The sequence below is a fragment of the Podarcis erhardii genome (genome assembly GCF_964252035.2).
Source record: "Podarcis erhardii genome assembly, chromosome: 8".
Classification (NCBI taxonomy): domain Eukaryota; kingdom Metazoa; phylum Chordata; class Lepidosauria; order Squamata; family Lacertidae; genus Podarcis; species Podarcis erhardii.
The window spans coordinates 41,982,098-41,998,373 of NC_138499.1; the positions used below are offsets into that span (position 1 = coordinate 41,982,098).

A 16,276-nucleotide genomic window follows, 5' to 3' on the forward strand; every position below is an offset into this window, starting at 1 on the left:
AATCTAGGGCCAGATACAACTAGTTGGCACTAGTGGCAGCCAGTGCAATGTGTCCCGCTAAATTGGCTACGGAGAAAAGCACACAGGTGGAGGAGACGGGGTATGAGTAAATTTATTGAATAAAGTCAATAATATGACTTTATTACTACGCTTCAATCCAAGAGTGGCTAGCATGAAAGGAAATACACTTCCAATCACACAATTTGGCCCCCAATTTCCTATTCCCCCATTCAGCTATGGTGAGCTATAGTCTCTTCACTACATCTCATGCCATTCCAGATGATCTCTCAACCCTTAGGAATGGTGAAGGGGTGGGGATGGTACAACAGGCTGGCAGTTCGGAGTTCAAGGCAAAAAACAACAACACCCATTCTGTGAGTGGAACTCTGCTTCTGGTTCATAAGCTTACCAGTATTATTTTATGTGGAATGAAGTCTAGTAATTGCAGAACACCAACAGGAGAGCAGAAATAAACTATTTTGAGTGTTTGCATCATGTAGGCTTCCCAAGTTTTCTTCCACAGAATACCTAGTGGTAGCCTCAAAACAAATGTTTTTATGGAAGGGAGAAGTACTAAAAACAACACCAGCCTACAACATTTTCCCACTCACAAGTGTAGATTTACAACTTGCTTCATGCTACTGGTGTACTGAATGCCTTAATGCAGAATTGTCACCCTTGAAGCTAAATATTAAAATCTTAATCTTTCCAGAATGCAAAAGAGTTCTCTTCTGCACTTTAAAGTTTTATGTGCCTGTGTTGGATAACAGAAATGATGGATGAGAAAACAGAAAAGAAATCAAGTAGAAAAACAAGCTTTGCTTTTAGTAAATAAATATATAGTTCTGCAATTATTTTTATTCTCTGCATGAGTAAATTCCTACACTAGTAAGTTCTGTCTCTCAGGCTATGAGCCTCGCCTGTACACTCAACAACGTATTCACTGCTTCAATGAAATGCAACTGGAGAGAAGGTCAACTTCCTCAGGCCATGAAGATTCAGAGACATTGAGATAAGAGTCTACTGACGTGAGAGAACAAAACCAGAAACCAAATAGAGGCATTGAATTTTCAAAGATACTTGCATTCATATATGGAGGAGAAAGAGACATTTTGATGTAGATAAATTCACTGCTCTCAAAGTTCTAGAATTAAGAGAACAATTCCACAGTCACTTTAGCTAACCTACAAATAGAGTAATTAATGTTAATCCTGCAACTAAGCCAGAAATTTGCTTCTGTATCCCCTTTTTCTTGGGGTGGAAGGCCATACCAAATTCTCTTTTCCTCCTCTGCCTCTGGCCTGGTGACACCTCTTGACCCAGTAGAGAAGACACCGTCATAATCCTTTACCTTCTAAGCTGTTTGATTCCACTATCATGGGGAAGGATGTTCCAGCCCCTATATCAGACAGGATAGTTTTACAGGGACAGTTTTGGCTTTACAAAACTCACAGCTTCTGTTTACCTGGCAGCATACCAGTTACTTATAGGGGCTGAAAAGTAATTTAATATGAAGGCAACTACCATCCATTTACCTGTGAGTAAGCCACCTGAACTAAGCAGGACTTAATTCTGAGTAGACATGGTTACAACTGCATTTTATAGTACAAGCTAGATTTCAAAGGAGCAGAGGAACCAGAGACCAAATTGCAAATCAGCCCTGAGTGCTCACTTGAATGACAGATCCTGAAGCTGAGGCTCCAATACTTTGGCCACCTCATGAGAAAAGAAGACGCTCTGGAAAAGACCCTGATGTTGGGAAAGATTGAGGAGAAGGGGACGACAGAGGACGAGATGGTTGGACAGTGTTCTCAAAGCTCCAAACATGAGTTTGATGAAGCTGCGGGAGGCAGTGGAAGACAGGAGTGCCTCTGCGTGCTCTGGTCCATGGGGTCACGAAGAGTCAGACACGACTAAACAACAACAAAACTCAGTTAAGGAATAAAGTCTTAAATCTAAAGAGGAAGCTTTCCTTCACATCATATATATGTTTTCATAATCCACAATCAACATTTATGTCTAAAACATTTATGTCCCAACCATAAATGTACACATACAGCAGTACAGCACAGAGCAGTGCACTAAACCAGTAATTCTGGGAAGGTTTGGATCAGGGATCAGTGGCCAAGGATGAAGGGAGATGGAATACAACAACATCTAAAGCAGCAGTTCTCAACCTGTGGGTCCCCAGATGTTGTTGGATTACAACTTCCATCATCCCTGAGCTCTGGCCTTGCTAGCTAGGGGTGATGGGAGTTGTAGTTCAACAACATCTGGGGACCCACAGGTTGAGAACTGCTGCTCTAGAGGATCACCAGTTCCCTATCCCAAGCATAGATGACTCTGTTGCTGTATTTATATTGACTGAAAACAAAATAACCCCTACAATATTATTCAAATCCATGGCAATTACAATAGTAGATTAATTTTCAGTTTCTAGAATAGCAGATAAAAGTGGTTCCAAAAGAATGGAAACCATTTTGCCTCCTTCTAGGGCTTTACAACTTTTCATGTGATACTAGGAATAAAAAAAGTAAATGTGGATGTGCCCCAGATCAGATTCCATAGAAATGCAAGACTGGATATCAGTATGTGAACAGATTTGTTCTTCTATTGTCTATATATGTTCAATTTGTGATCTTTGGATATTACATAAAGATAGTGTCTTAAACCATCAGTCAAGCACCAGAGCTCGTATTATTATTTCAAACAAATGACGCAATGGAACAGCATGCTTTCAATCACACATTCCACTACAAAAGAATTGTGCATAATTATTTGGTGCTATAACAACAAGATGAAGGTTAACTTTACAATTACATGAAAAGAAAGTATTGTTAAAATGTTTTCAGTGATATTCAAAATCACATTTTAGATTAAAAACTGTTACTTAATTCTGAATATATTACACATCCTATATTCTTATATACACATCCTATATTCTTAACTCAATCTCAACATGGGCAAAATATCCAGATCTCTCTCTCTCTCTCTCTCTCTCTCATTAGCTATGCTTCGACGCAACTCTAAAGTGGTAAACCAGAGGTGGCTAGCAGTTCAGGGGTTTTACCCAGACCTCCAAACAATTTTTCCCAGCCCCTCCAAAAACCCACATTTTGGCAGCAGTGGCAAAAAGAAAATTGAAGTAGGCACACTACCAGTAAGGAAGGAGAGGTCTAAACCCTGATGGGAATGCAAATCATGCCCCCACCATCAATAATTTGATGAGTGGGAACAGATGATAACCCCCTATTCTGCATGTGTATGCCTGAGTGTTGTCAATGTGATACACATCCACTTCTAGAGCCCTTGGGGCAAAAGATTAGCCACTCAGTCATAGCAATTGGAGGGAGGGGGCAGAATGCCAGTTTTATCTTGCTCAGCATTATCTACACAGACAGGCAGCAGTTCTCCAGAGTTTCAGGAAAAGGTTTTTCCCAGCCCTACCCAGAAACACTAGGGACTGAACACGACTAGGTAAATTAAACTGCACACAAGCTGCAATCTAACCAGAGTGGCTGCCTTGCTGTTTCATACTAACCAGTGCATGTATGTTTCTCCTGAACAAACCGGGAAGCTTAAAACAAATCTTGGTTGTTTGTTTGCTAGTTCAGATGCAACACTAAGCTTGATGCTCCATTATTTGTTTCTCCAACTGGAGGAAGAGAGGAGCAAAGTAGCAGAGCACAAGTTGCATGCAGCTCATGGACAGACTGATTTGTTTAACCATGCTTTATGGCCTCTCTGAGTTGCAATTAGGTGCCCTGGACTCTCAATGCATTTTCTGTTCTTCCACTATGTGAACAATCATAAACATTTTCACCCTCGTTCCTGGAGGATGATTTGTTCCAAACTGAAAACTATTCAAGCTCTGTTTGGCTTTCCTGCCGCAATCAGTTTAAAATATGCTCTGCCACCTTTTTAAGGTTTTCAGGGCTTCACACGGTCCATAATTAAATATAGAACTTGCTGCCACAGGAAGAAGTGATGGCCACCAACTTGGATGGCTTTAAAAAGAGGACTGGATGAATAAATTCATGGAGGATAAGGCTATCAATGGCTACTAGTCATGATGGTTATGTTCTGCCTCTACAGTCACAAGCAATAATATTTCTAAATACCAGTTGATGGAAGCCACAGAAATGGACAGTGCTCTTCGGTTCAAGTTCTACATGCCAGTGTCCTACAGGCATCTGGCTGGCCTCTGTGAGAACAGGATATACAAAAAAGTTCTTTACACCTTGTATGAATTGTTATCCAAGAGCTTTACCTAACAATCATGTGTTTGGCCAGGGTCATTTTAGAAGAATAGCAGAAGAGTAGTGCAGGCACACGGTTAAAAGTAACACACATTTTTTTGGACGTGTGCTGTAATTGTTCATTATTCTTTCGGTTTTTTGAATATTTAAATATACAAAACTGAATATAAAAATGGGGAAACAGCAGTCTTACTTTGCTCACATTTTGAGTCGCAACATAGTAAAACACAATATTTCTTTTTTTTTTATTATATTTTTATTAAGTTTTGCATAAATATATTTCGCAGACATACAAAAGACAAAATTAAATAAAACAAACATAAAAAAGAAAAAAAGAAAAAGAAAAACATACAATACATACAACATAAACAACACAACTTAACATTAATTTTACAACAACATTGATCGACTTCCCTTTATCTCGATTTCGGATAATGTTATCTTAGTTATCTATCTGCTGTATCTATTCCAAAATGAAATTTATAACGTAGTAAGCGTTATCTCATGCCTACTGTGATTTTTTTTTTTTTGATACATATATATTTCTGATTAACATTTTGATTTTCCCCTTGTCTCTATTTCCATATATGTTCTAAATTTATCCCATTCATTACTAAATTTTGTACGTTTTTGATTTCTTATTTTCTGTGTCAATTTTGCCAATTCTAAATAGTCCAATAATTTAAATTGCCACTCCTTTAATGTTGGGATTTTTGGTGTTTTCCAGTACTGTGCTATGAGGGTTCTAGCGGCCGCTGTTGCATATTGAAGAAAGGTCCTATCTTCTTCTTTAATATCCTTGCCAATTATCCCCAGCAGGAAGGCTTCAGGCTTTTTGACGAACGTATATTTAAGAATTTTTTTTAATTCATTATAAATAGATTCCCAGAATTTCTTGAGAATCTCGCACGTCCACCACATGTGGAAGAATTCGCCCTCCTTGTTCTTACATTTCCAACACAATTTATCACCTGTTCTATAAATTTTATGCAATTTTATCGGCGTTATGTACCATCTGTACGTCATCTTGTACATATTTTTCTTGAGTGTCGTGCATGCTGAATAATTCATATCTTTACGCCATAAAGCCTTCCACTTATCAAACTCTATATTGTACCCTAGATCTACCGCCCACTTCACCATCACCTCCTTTACTTCCTCGTCCTTGGTGTCCCACTCAAGCAACTGGTTGTACATTTTTGATAGTAATTTTGTTTTACTTTCTATTATTTCAATCTGGAATCTGGATTTTTTCTCACTTATTCCAATCTTTTTATCTTCCGTCCACATTGAATTTATTTGATGATATTGAATCCAACCAGTCAACTTATTTTTTATTTCTTCATATGGTCTAATCCTCCACCCGGATTCTGTTTTAATTAGTAGGTCCTCATATGTCCATCGTTCCCCCTCAAGGTTTGATTTTTTAATTGTTAAAATATCAATTGGTGATAGCCACCAGGGTGTTTTCTGCTCCAGCAATTTTTTATTCCTTTCCCAGACTTCCAGTAGTGGCCCTCTGAAGATATGGTTAGAAAAACCTTTATGGACCCTTCCCTTGTCTCGCCATAGATAGGCGTGCCAACCAAATCTTAAGTTAAACCCCTCTAGGTCTAACATCTCTTTATTTTTGATGACGATCCAATCTTTTACCCAACAAAGGCATGCGGCCTCATAATATAGCCTCAGATTTGGAACCGCAAGACCCCCCCCTATCTCTTTGGTCTGTAAGCAATTTAAATTTGATTCTGGGTCTTTTTCCCCGCCAAATAAATTTGGAAAGTAATCTCTGCCATTCTTTAAATATTGCAATTCCCCTAATTATTGGAATGTTCTGGAATAAGAAGAGTAATTTGGGTAATAAACTCATTTTAATCGCCGCCATTCTACCCATCCATGAAAGATGTAATCTGTTCCATGTATCTAAGTCCTTCATTATTTCTTTCCATGTTTTCTTATAATTTTTTTCCATCAAATTTGTATTTTTCATAGTTGTCCAAATTCCAAGGTATTTTACTTTTTTAGCTATTTTAATTCCAGTTTGTCTTTCAAGCTCATTTTTGGTATCTTCTTTCATATTTTTAGTCATTATTTTTGTTTTTTCCTTGTTCAATTTAAATCCCGATAGTTTTCCAAATTCTTCCAGTAATTTTATAGCTTTGCCGATGCTCTCCTTTGGTTCTTCCAATGACAACATAAGATCGTCTGCATATGTTTTCAATTTGTATTCTTGCACGCCGATTTTTATGCCACGGATCTCTGGGGTTTTCCTTATCTTATTTGTAATTGTCTCTAAAACCGTGATAAACAACAGCGGTGATAGAGGGCACCCCTGTCGAGTACCTTTTGCTATTTCAAACTGTTCTGTCAGGTTATTATTTATTATTAATCTGGCTCTTTGTTTTGTGTATATTGCTCTAACTCCTTCTAGGAATGTGCCCTCTATCCCTGTTTTTTCCAGGCATTTTATTAGGAAACCCCAAGAAACATTATCGAAAGCCTTCTCGGCATCAACGAACAATAAAGCGGCAGGAATTTCATTATGACATTCTAGATATTCAATAATGTCTATTGTGTGTCTGATGTTGTCTTTTATTTGTCTATTAGGAAGAAAGCCGGCCTGATCACTATGAATAAGGTTAATTAAACACTTTTTAAGTCTATGGGCCATTATGTCTGCAAAAATTTTATAATCATTATTCAGTAGAGAAATCGGTCTGTAATTCTTAATGTTAAGTTTATCTGAATCTGGTTTCGGGATCAGCGTGATGTAGGCTTCTTTCCAAGATGTTGGCATTTTTCCTCCTCTTAATATCTCATTCATAACATCACATAGCACTGGTGTTATATATTCCTCTAGGACCTTGTAATATTTAGCTGATAACCCATCTGGTCCTGGGGCTTTTCCTAGTTTCATTCTCTTGATCGCTTCTCGAATTTCCTCTATTTTTATGGGTCTGTTTAAGGCGGTTCTTTCTTCTTCTGTTATTTTTTGGGGACTATTTTCTTCTAGGTATTTTATAATGTTCGTTAAATCTTCTTCTTCTCTTTTGTATAGGTTCTCATAAAATTTAAGGAAGTTCTTTTTTATTACATTAGGATCTTCCAGAACTTGCTCTTCTACTTTTATTTTGTTTATGATGCTATTTTTTCTTCTTTTTCTCAGTTGCCACGCCAAAAGTTTTCCAATTTTATTTGCCGATTCGAAAAACTTTTGTTTCATTAACTTTATTCCCCATTCAACCTCTTGGCTTATTAATGTTGAATATTGTGTTTGGAGCATTTTATATTGTTGCTTATGGCCGTCATCTTTTGGATTTTTTATCATATTTTTTTCACATTCTTTCAGTTGAAGGATTAATTCTTCTTTCTTCCTTTCCTTAGCCTTCTTTCTTTGAGAGTTTTGTTGTATCAGGAGACCTCTTAACACAGCCTTACTAGCATCCCATACTGTATCTATTCCAGTCTCTTTAGTGATATTTAAGGCAAAATAATCTTTTATAGTGGTTTTTGCTTTTTCAATCACTTCTTCTTTTTCAAATAAGTAATCATTCATTCTCCATCTGTATAGACCTTGGGTCTTCCATTTTAATTGTAATGTTATTGGGCTGTGATCCGATAAGGTTCTGGGTAAAATTTCACATCTCTCCGTTCTTATTATTAATTCTCTCGAGATCCATATTTGATCCAGTCTGCTCCAACTCTGGTGTGGTTCAGAGAAATGAGTAAATTGTTTCGTTGTGGGGTTTCTGTATCTCCATATATCTATTAAGTCCAGGTTTTCTTCCAGATCATTGAACGATTTTGGTAATTTCCCTTGGTTTAAATTTTTCCCCCTTGTGTTTCTATCTAGTTCTGGTGTCGGTACCGCGTTTAAATCTCCAAGTAGGACTAGTTTATTGTTATCTAAATCTAATAGAAGTTGTTCCAATTTTTTAAAAAACTCCATTCTATTTGAGTTTGGGGCATAAACTGTTACCACATTTATTCTCTCTCCCTGGTAATTAATTTGGATACCTAGGATTCTTCCTTCCTCATCCTTGCATATTTGTTTGGGTTCTAATTTCTCTTTCGCATAGATTACTACTCCTCTCTTTTTCTTAGAGTCTGAATTGATGAATTCTATTCCCAACCTTTTATTTATTAAAATATGCTTGTGTTTTTTAGCAACATGGGTTTCTTGGCAACAAATGACATCAATGTTTTTTTTCTTTATAATCTTTTCAAATTTATTTCTCTTGGACTTGTCGTTAAAGCCGTTCACACGGCTTCACACGGTCCATAATTAAATATAGAACTTGCTGCCACAGGAAGAAGTGATGGCCACCAACTTGGATGGCTTTAAAAAGAGGACTGGATGAATAAATTCATGGAGGATAAGGCTATCAATGGCTACTAGTCATGATGGTTATGTTCTGCCTCTACAGTCACAAGCAATAATATTTCTAAATACCAGTTGATGGAAGCCACAGAAATGGACAGTGCTCTTCGGTTCAAGTTCTACATGCCAGTGTCCTACAGGCATCTGGCTGGCCTCTGTGAGAACAGGATATACAAAAAAGTTCTTTACACCTTGTATGAATTGTTATCCAAGAGCTTTACCTAACAATCATGTGTTTGGCCAGGGTCATTTTAGAAGAATAGCAGAAGAGTAGTGCAGGCACACGGTTAAAAGTAACACACATTTTTTTGGACGTGTGCTGTAATTGTTCATTATTCTTTCGGTTTTTTGAATATTTAAATATACAAAACTGAATATAAAAATGGGGAAACAGCAGTCTTACTTTGCTCACATTTTGAGTTGCAACATAGTAAAACACAATATTTCAAAGGAGTCAGCTACCACGAATAAATAGCACTTGTGCACCGCCCTGAGATCTTTTGATGAAGGGTGGTATATAAATCTAATAAATAAAATTAGTAAAAATAATAATCTTTTAGATTTCAGAAGCTGAAAACCTTTATCTCTAAGCCTTTACACATGAACATGATACTCATACTAGCACTTTTAAAAAGCTAACCTGATAAACTAAAAAGCAGCCATGTTGAAATTTGTTTTAATGTATTTTGACATGCTACTCAAACAGAGCTTATGAAGAAAAGTTGAAATTTTATGAGAGTATCATACAATGGAACTATGAGTTGACCTCTGGCACAGAACATAAATGAACTCATTCACCTCTGTGGGTTTCCCCCTCTTTCCCCCCAGGATTCTGTTCTCCCAGGGAGTTGCTCATTTTAGTCAGTTACGGTACTTGGAAGAAGGCAGACAGCCAAACTGCAAACACAATGACTGGATTGAATTCTTAAGCAAATACACAAGAATGGCATTCAATCTCTTACAAGAGGAATAATTTTCATCATAAGTGTAACAAGAAACCTGGTCTAAAGCAAGGGTAGGTCATCCCTTAAAACAGATATTTTGTTTTTTAGGAGCAAACTTTCATCTAATGATAACCCAAAAGAGCAAAGCAGGAGACCTCTAAAAACCACAAACATTTATCTCACAGTAAGTAAGTGGAGCAGGAGCCAGCAAATTTATCTGTTAAATGGTTGCGAACAGGCTAGCATCAAAGAATGGGCCGAGGCAGAGCCAAAGGTAATAGTGGAGAAAATTACATTAGGGAGGCTCTATAAGAACTCACATAATATTGAAAACAACAGCACCCTACACCCAAAGCAGATTCTACGCTTAACAAATAAGGAAAAAAACTGATCAGGATTCCTCTCATTCTCCACCCTACTACTCTGGTGTGTTTTGTTGCTTTTAGTTTGTAAGCCTGAGGGAAGGGTCTGACCCTCGTTTTTATTTTGATGGGAGAAGTATTCATCTGAAAAGCAGAATAAAAGTATAATAAAACAAGTTAGCGTTATAATGGAGACTTACAAAAAACAGACAAAATTTCTCATAGAGGATCAGGACATTCTAAAAGCTTCGACTTATAAAAGCAGTTGTCCTGAGAAGAGTCCTCAGGGAGCGTCCTCCCACCCCCCAAAAAAGTTTTTTAAAATAGTTATAGCTGCAGAAGCCTCCCACGGCAATATTAGTTGCTGACAATACCTAGGATTCTCAAAGTTCTGGGATTTCTTGTCAATAGCAGAATATACGGTACTTCTAAAGTCCACTAGTCACCACCAGCAGGACAACCCTGTGATTCCCACCCCCCTCATCTTACAAAATAGAAGTCTGAATTCAAGCAGGCTAGACAGGTGGATGAGATGATCTAGAGCAATTTACCATTGCCTCTATTCGTCTCTTCCTTTACTCTTTGCTCCCCCATGTCTTTATTTTGAGTGTAAACTCCTTGGTGTAGGGATTTGTTAAACCACTACTTAGTATGGCAGTGCACATAAACGACACTTTATTTACAGTAAATAAATAGGGTGGGGGGGCACCAAGCCTATCTTGAGCTAAATTGAAATATTCTCCCCTTCTGAAGCGCGCGCGCGCGCACACACACACACACTATGCACATTTTCAGACTTCAGAGACTTGACTTCAATTTCTTGGTGCATCTGGTGAAAGCCTCCACTCACAACTCCAATCCCACCCTGAGGAACGGATTATAAAACCTCTGTGAGGGGGGTGAGTGATGGGCATATCACCCCTAAATGGAGGACACGCTTCAGGGGACCCACTGGGAAAAAAGGGGAGCTAGGGAGCTCAGAGAGTCTGGAGAAATCAGAGGTAGGCTGGGGGAGGACTGATCAAGCGCTTCCTGGCCCTATTCATTGTCCCTCAGCTCAGGAATAAAGAATTATAGAAGTCCTCCTGAAAATTCCTAGGTGAATGCTTTGCTGGTTTAGGTTCCCTAATTAGACTAAAAACAGTGATGGGGGTGGGGAGAAGAAGAAAACATCAGTCTTCTTTCTCATTCCTCTATGTTAAAGTTTTTAGTTTGCTTTTCAAATAACAATGTTGCTAACAAATGGCTTTGGAAGAGGTCTCACTGAGACCTGCCTGCTCCAAGGCAGGAAACATACTTGTTAGATGAGAAAGTCCACCCTCACCCAGGAAGTTAGTGTCCTTTTTCTGCCTTCTGTTGACCCAGAGAAGGGGACTTCCCAATCCTTTCAGCATGTCTTGCTGCTCCTGGTAGAGAATACACACACACACACACACAGAGAGACAGAGAGTACACAGAGTACGGGCATTTATTTCATTTGTTTATCAGTGAGGGAGTTCAACTATAGATAACAATTTATATTTCAAACTCTCCATTCTCAAATATCCCACAAGGACTATAACACGTATGATTAGGGGTGAGGGATTTGCTGATTAACTATTCCAATATTCTAACTAAATAAACACATTTGGAAGGAATGTATTCCTCCTTGACACAATTTTAAGCTGTGCTTGTACAATCCAGCTTCAGAATGTGAAAATCTGCAATATTGTCAATGTACGCATGTTAAGAGTGAACAAATACTTTCGTCACAGACATTTTAGATTAAGTATTCCAAGTACAACCACAAGAATACCACTACCAGCACACATCAACACATTATTTCCCGTTCCTGCTATAACAATTTGAACCTCTTTCTGCAAAACAAATCACGTGCAGCAACAGCTTTCCAAATGAAAGATTTGTTAACACTGGAATGTTCCTGCTCATCCTGGCTTTTCACTTCTAAACTCAACAAAAATGTTATGCATTTCAAAACTATGCCTGCAAGCACAGTTCAGATAAAAGTGACTTTATTGTGGCTGTTCACTATATTAATTAAAAAGTAGTTATTTGACTTCTATTTACATACAAACTGGGATGTTCTTTGAATACAGACTGTACCCATCATAGGATGAAACATCTAAATATCATTTCTGACATTTGGCTTATGACTTACGCTCCTCCTCAATGAACCGTGGAACAAATTCCAAACACCGCACTGACATTGACAAGACAGCATGTTCTTTCTATATTAAAAACATTGCATAGTCTTGTAAAGAATGCTAAATGCCTTAACAGAAAACGCTTTGAACCAAGGGCTTTCCTACACTAAAAACTACTCACTGCTTGAAAAGCTTCACTTTGTGTGGACAATAATGATTTCTTTCTGTTACCTAAGAACAGAGATCAAATCATTTCACTACAAATAAACTATAACCTGAAATTTGACTGAAGGCTAAAATGTAATTCTACTCAATGACACATTTTAACACATTGCAGAAAATCTTAGAAATGATTAGTATTAATATTTATTTACAAATTGCTGTTCATATGGAAGCAGAGTTTGTAACAATGCATAACACACAATGCAACACAAACATTAATTGGGAACTCCTAGATGGAGCATATGTTCACATATGTACATACATGATGACCATGTAAAGGTAAAGGGACCCCTGACCATTAGGTCCAGTCGTGACCGACTCTGAGGTTGCGGTGCTCATCTCGCTTTATTGGCCGAGGGAGCCGGTGTACAGCTTCCGGGTCATGTGGCCAGCATGACTAAGCCACTTCTGCCGAACCAGAGCAGTGCACAGAAACGCCATTTACCTTCCCGTCAGAGCGGTACCTATTTATCTACTTGCACTTTGACGTGCTTTTGAACTGCTAGGTTGGCAGGAGCAGGGACCGAGCAACGGGAGCTCACCCCGTAGCGGGGATTCGAACCGCCGATCTTCTGATTGGCAAGTCCTAGGCTCTGTGGTTTAACCCACAGCGCCACCCGTGTCCATGTACTACTAGGCAAATACTGGCTGTGTTCACGCACAATGATTTACTCTGGATATGTATATACTTTCCTTCTTCCCAAATGTGGCTTGTCTGAGCAACACACGATTCTCGGTTTGGATGCAACATTAAGCCATGGATTACTGTTTGTTGCTCACACACAAACTAGAAGAAGAATAAAGTATGAGTAATCTCCACATTCACAATAAACTATAAACTATTGTTTAAGATGCAGCCGATAAAAACATCAACTAATAAGTTTAATTTGGCTCTAAAAAGCTATAATGTGTGATACAGAACTAGTTCCTGAGGTAAAGTTCAGGAAGACCCCCACTGCCTCTATAGTATTTGGTCAACATTAGTTAAAACATATATTTCTGCTTTAGAATCTATGTGCATTTGGAATTTTTCCTTTGAAGTGAAAGTGACTACTACCATTCATATTACAAATTCTCTTTTTTTATTTTTGCATAAATCCAACATATGATCCATGAGGTTCAAAACAGCTTCCTAAAATGTGAATCAAATATTGGTAGACTATACAATTCCAACAAGTTTTTTGGATCTATGGGTGATATCAAACTAAATCACATATTGAAATTAACGGACTTTAGTAACTTGTCCATTGATTCCATTGACTTTACTCTGACTTATCGAAATTGGGAAATCACCTTCTTATTTACATCTTTAAAGCCACTATGATCTACTGTTAACAGCTGAAGTGCGTTTTACAAGGCCTTAACAATGTTTTTTGGGGGGAGGGGACAGACAGCAAAGGGCAGCAATGTCAGAAAAACAATTTGCTTTCCAAATACTAAAAATAGATAAAGAAATAACTCAAACTGTGAAATGTCGGTCAGCAAGCATTTTATGCTAAGCAAAACAGCCTCCCCCCACCTTGCTAAAAATAAAATTGTATGTTACTGCAATACTTTTCAGTTGCTTCAGCCAAGAACTCCAAAACCTCCCTGAAACTAACCTCAGCTGGATAACTTGCTTGTGTACTATGAGTCAGCAGTTCTCAACATTTCTGGAAATTCCTCAGTGTTAACTCCTCCCATATAGAAGGAAACTGCAGATCCAATTCAGTGTATACCAGGAAACACACAAAGATTTGCACATTTCACTGGAGCCACATAAGCATTAGATTACATTTTTGGGCAGTTACCAACCATGCTGCTTTCAGTGATTCTCTTTGTTGCAGAAAAATAATGCTTAGTTATTTTCAAAGTGGGAATATTTCTTCTTCATCAGTGAACATTGTATATAAAGATATGAAACGTAAGCACTGTTCAGCTTATGAGTAAGTTATTCTTTAGACTTACCTATGTGATTTAAGCCTCAAAGACAACATCAAATAGCAAAGCATAAAATGTTCATATTATACTGAACCTTAAGCCCAAGATATTGGTTTCAAAACTGGTAAAGCTGTTATGTAGTACAACTACTCCCAAAATAAGGGTGTTCAGATACAAAACAGGACATAAGAGTGGTTCTTTGAAATGTTATACAAAAAAACCACCAGCAAGTACAGCTTTCTCATTACTGCATGACAAGCAATCCCTGGCCAAAAATCCCTCTTCTACACAATTATTAAGGTACAGGACCTTTGTTTTCCTTTGCACGGAGTCATCCTATCATTCAGGAGAGTGCTCGTTTTATGACATGGGTAGGCAAACTAAGGTCCAGGGTCCAGATCCTGCCCAATCGCCTTCTCAATCCGGCCCGCGGATGGTCCGGGAATCAGCATATTTTTACGTGAGTAGAATGTGTCCTTTTATTTAAAATGCATCTCTGGGTTATTTGTGGAGCCTGCCTGGTGTTTTTACATGAGTAGAACATGTGCTTTTATTTAAAATGCATCTCTGGGTTATTTGTGGGGCATAGGAGTTCGTTCATTTTCTCTCTCTCTCTTCAAAATCTAGTCTGGCCCCCCACAAGGTCTGAGGGACAGTGGACCGGCCCCCTGCTGAAAAAGTTTGCTGACCCCTGTTTTATAATAAATAACATAAAAGGAAGGATTCATACCAATACTTTGTAGCTTGAGAATATTAAAACAACAACAGCAATGCAATAAGCTTTGGATTCCCAGTCAGAAACATTCCAGGACCTAAGTATGTTGACATTTTCTGCAGTCTTGTTCTAGTGCCTATTAATGCACTTAGAAGTAGGATAGGTAGATAATATTGAAATTTTGAACCCTTTGATGCCGTCTTGTCATCCCATTGCCATTACCATGCCTCCTTGCCTGCAATATTAATTTGGCAAGACATGCCTACCACATATAAGATGCACTTGTTGCATTACAATCTTCAGTGCAGAATGTCATGTACCACAAAAGGATCACATGGAATTCAGTTTTAATAAATAATGTTCACAGAGGAACTTCATCCCAGCAATATTATTTGTCCAAATTCTATAGTCTAATAATTAGACGCTGCTGTCAGACTAATTACTGGTGTACTCAAGTGGGTGGAATTCAGTGTAGTGCTATGGCACAAGAATTTCAGCTTGCCAAACAGAATGATTCCCCACTCCTCTATGCCAAGTGCTTTTCTGGAGGCTCTTCCAAATTCCTGAACCAAATTCAGGGGGACATGAGGAATGTGGAAGAGAGGGGGGAACCACATTGCACTAACGAAAGTCTTTACACAGGCCTCCACAACTGGAACTTGGTAGCTGAATCCAGCCCAGTTAGAACAAACATAAGAAAAATATTCTCATCCAAGATCATGGAAACCTCTGGCTCCATATAAGAATCTTTGATAAAAACAGCAGAAAGAACAATGTAGAATGCACACTTATGTGTCATTTCCCTCAATAAACCGCAGCCAATGTTTGCTAGAGGATAGTGGTGTGACAAGAAACAAGCAGTTGTCTGATATGGTCTAAATACCTTTTGATATTTTATCTAGGGATGCTAGAACCAATCACTTTACACTCTGAAAAAGTCTTGATGGGCCCAGAATATTTTCTGAAGTCCACCAAAAACTCTAGACTCAAAGCAACCAACCTGCACACTGCATAAACCTCCAGAGTTTCACCAAACCGATCACAAAATTGACTCAAAGATGCACTGGTACATCACATACTACTTCATCAATTCAACAATGTCATCACAACATTCCAGAGATCTCTGAAGCATCACACAACAATGCAGAGTTGATGACACAGCTGACCTGCAAAGTGTATCAGATACTTTTAAAGATGAATGGTGAAATTTGGCATGGCCTAGGGACATCACCAGGTCACTATAGGTCTTAGTACACATGGACAAGTAGAGATTTGCTCCAGAATATTGTGGTGAGATCCATAAGCCACATCCACATTTATGGCAATTTC

At 38.2% G+C, this 16,276-nt stretch overlaps 1 protein-coding gene and 1 long non-coding RNA gene across 8 annotated transcripts in view; both read right to left on the reverse strand.

The window, feature by feature from the left end:
- Positions 1–16,276, reverse strand: part of SPIDR (scaffold protein involved in DNA repair) — a 180,425-nt gene that overhangs the window by 70,009 nt on the left and 94,140 nt on the right. The window lies entirely within an intron of this gene.
- Positions 9,407–16,088, reverse strand: LOC309348494. Of its 3 annotated transcripts, none has more exons than XR_014159428.1 (3): positions 15,948–16,088; positions 11,244–11,352; positions 9,407–10,090 (listed from the first exon to the last, which is right to left on the reverse strand). It is a non-coding gene; the product is annotated as an uncharacterized lncRNA (long non-coding RNA). The 3 variants fall into 3 exon arrangements; XR_014159429.1 differs by lacking the exon at positions 15,948–16,088 and adding an exon at positions 13,914–14,061; XR_014159430.1 differs by lacking the exon at positions 15,948–16,088 and adding an exon at positions 12,272–12,540.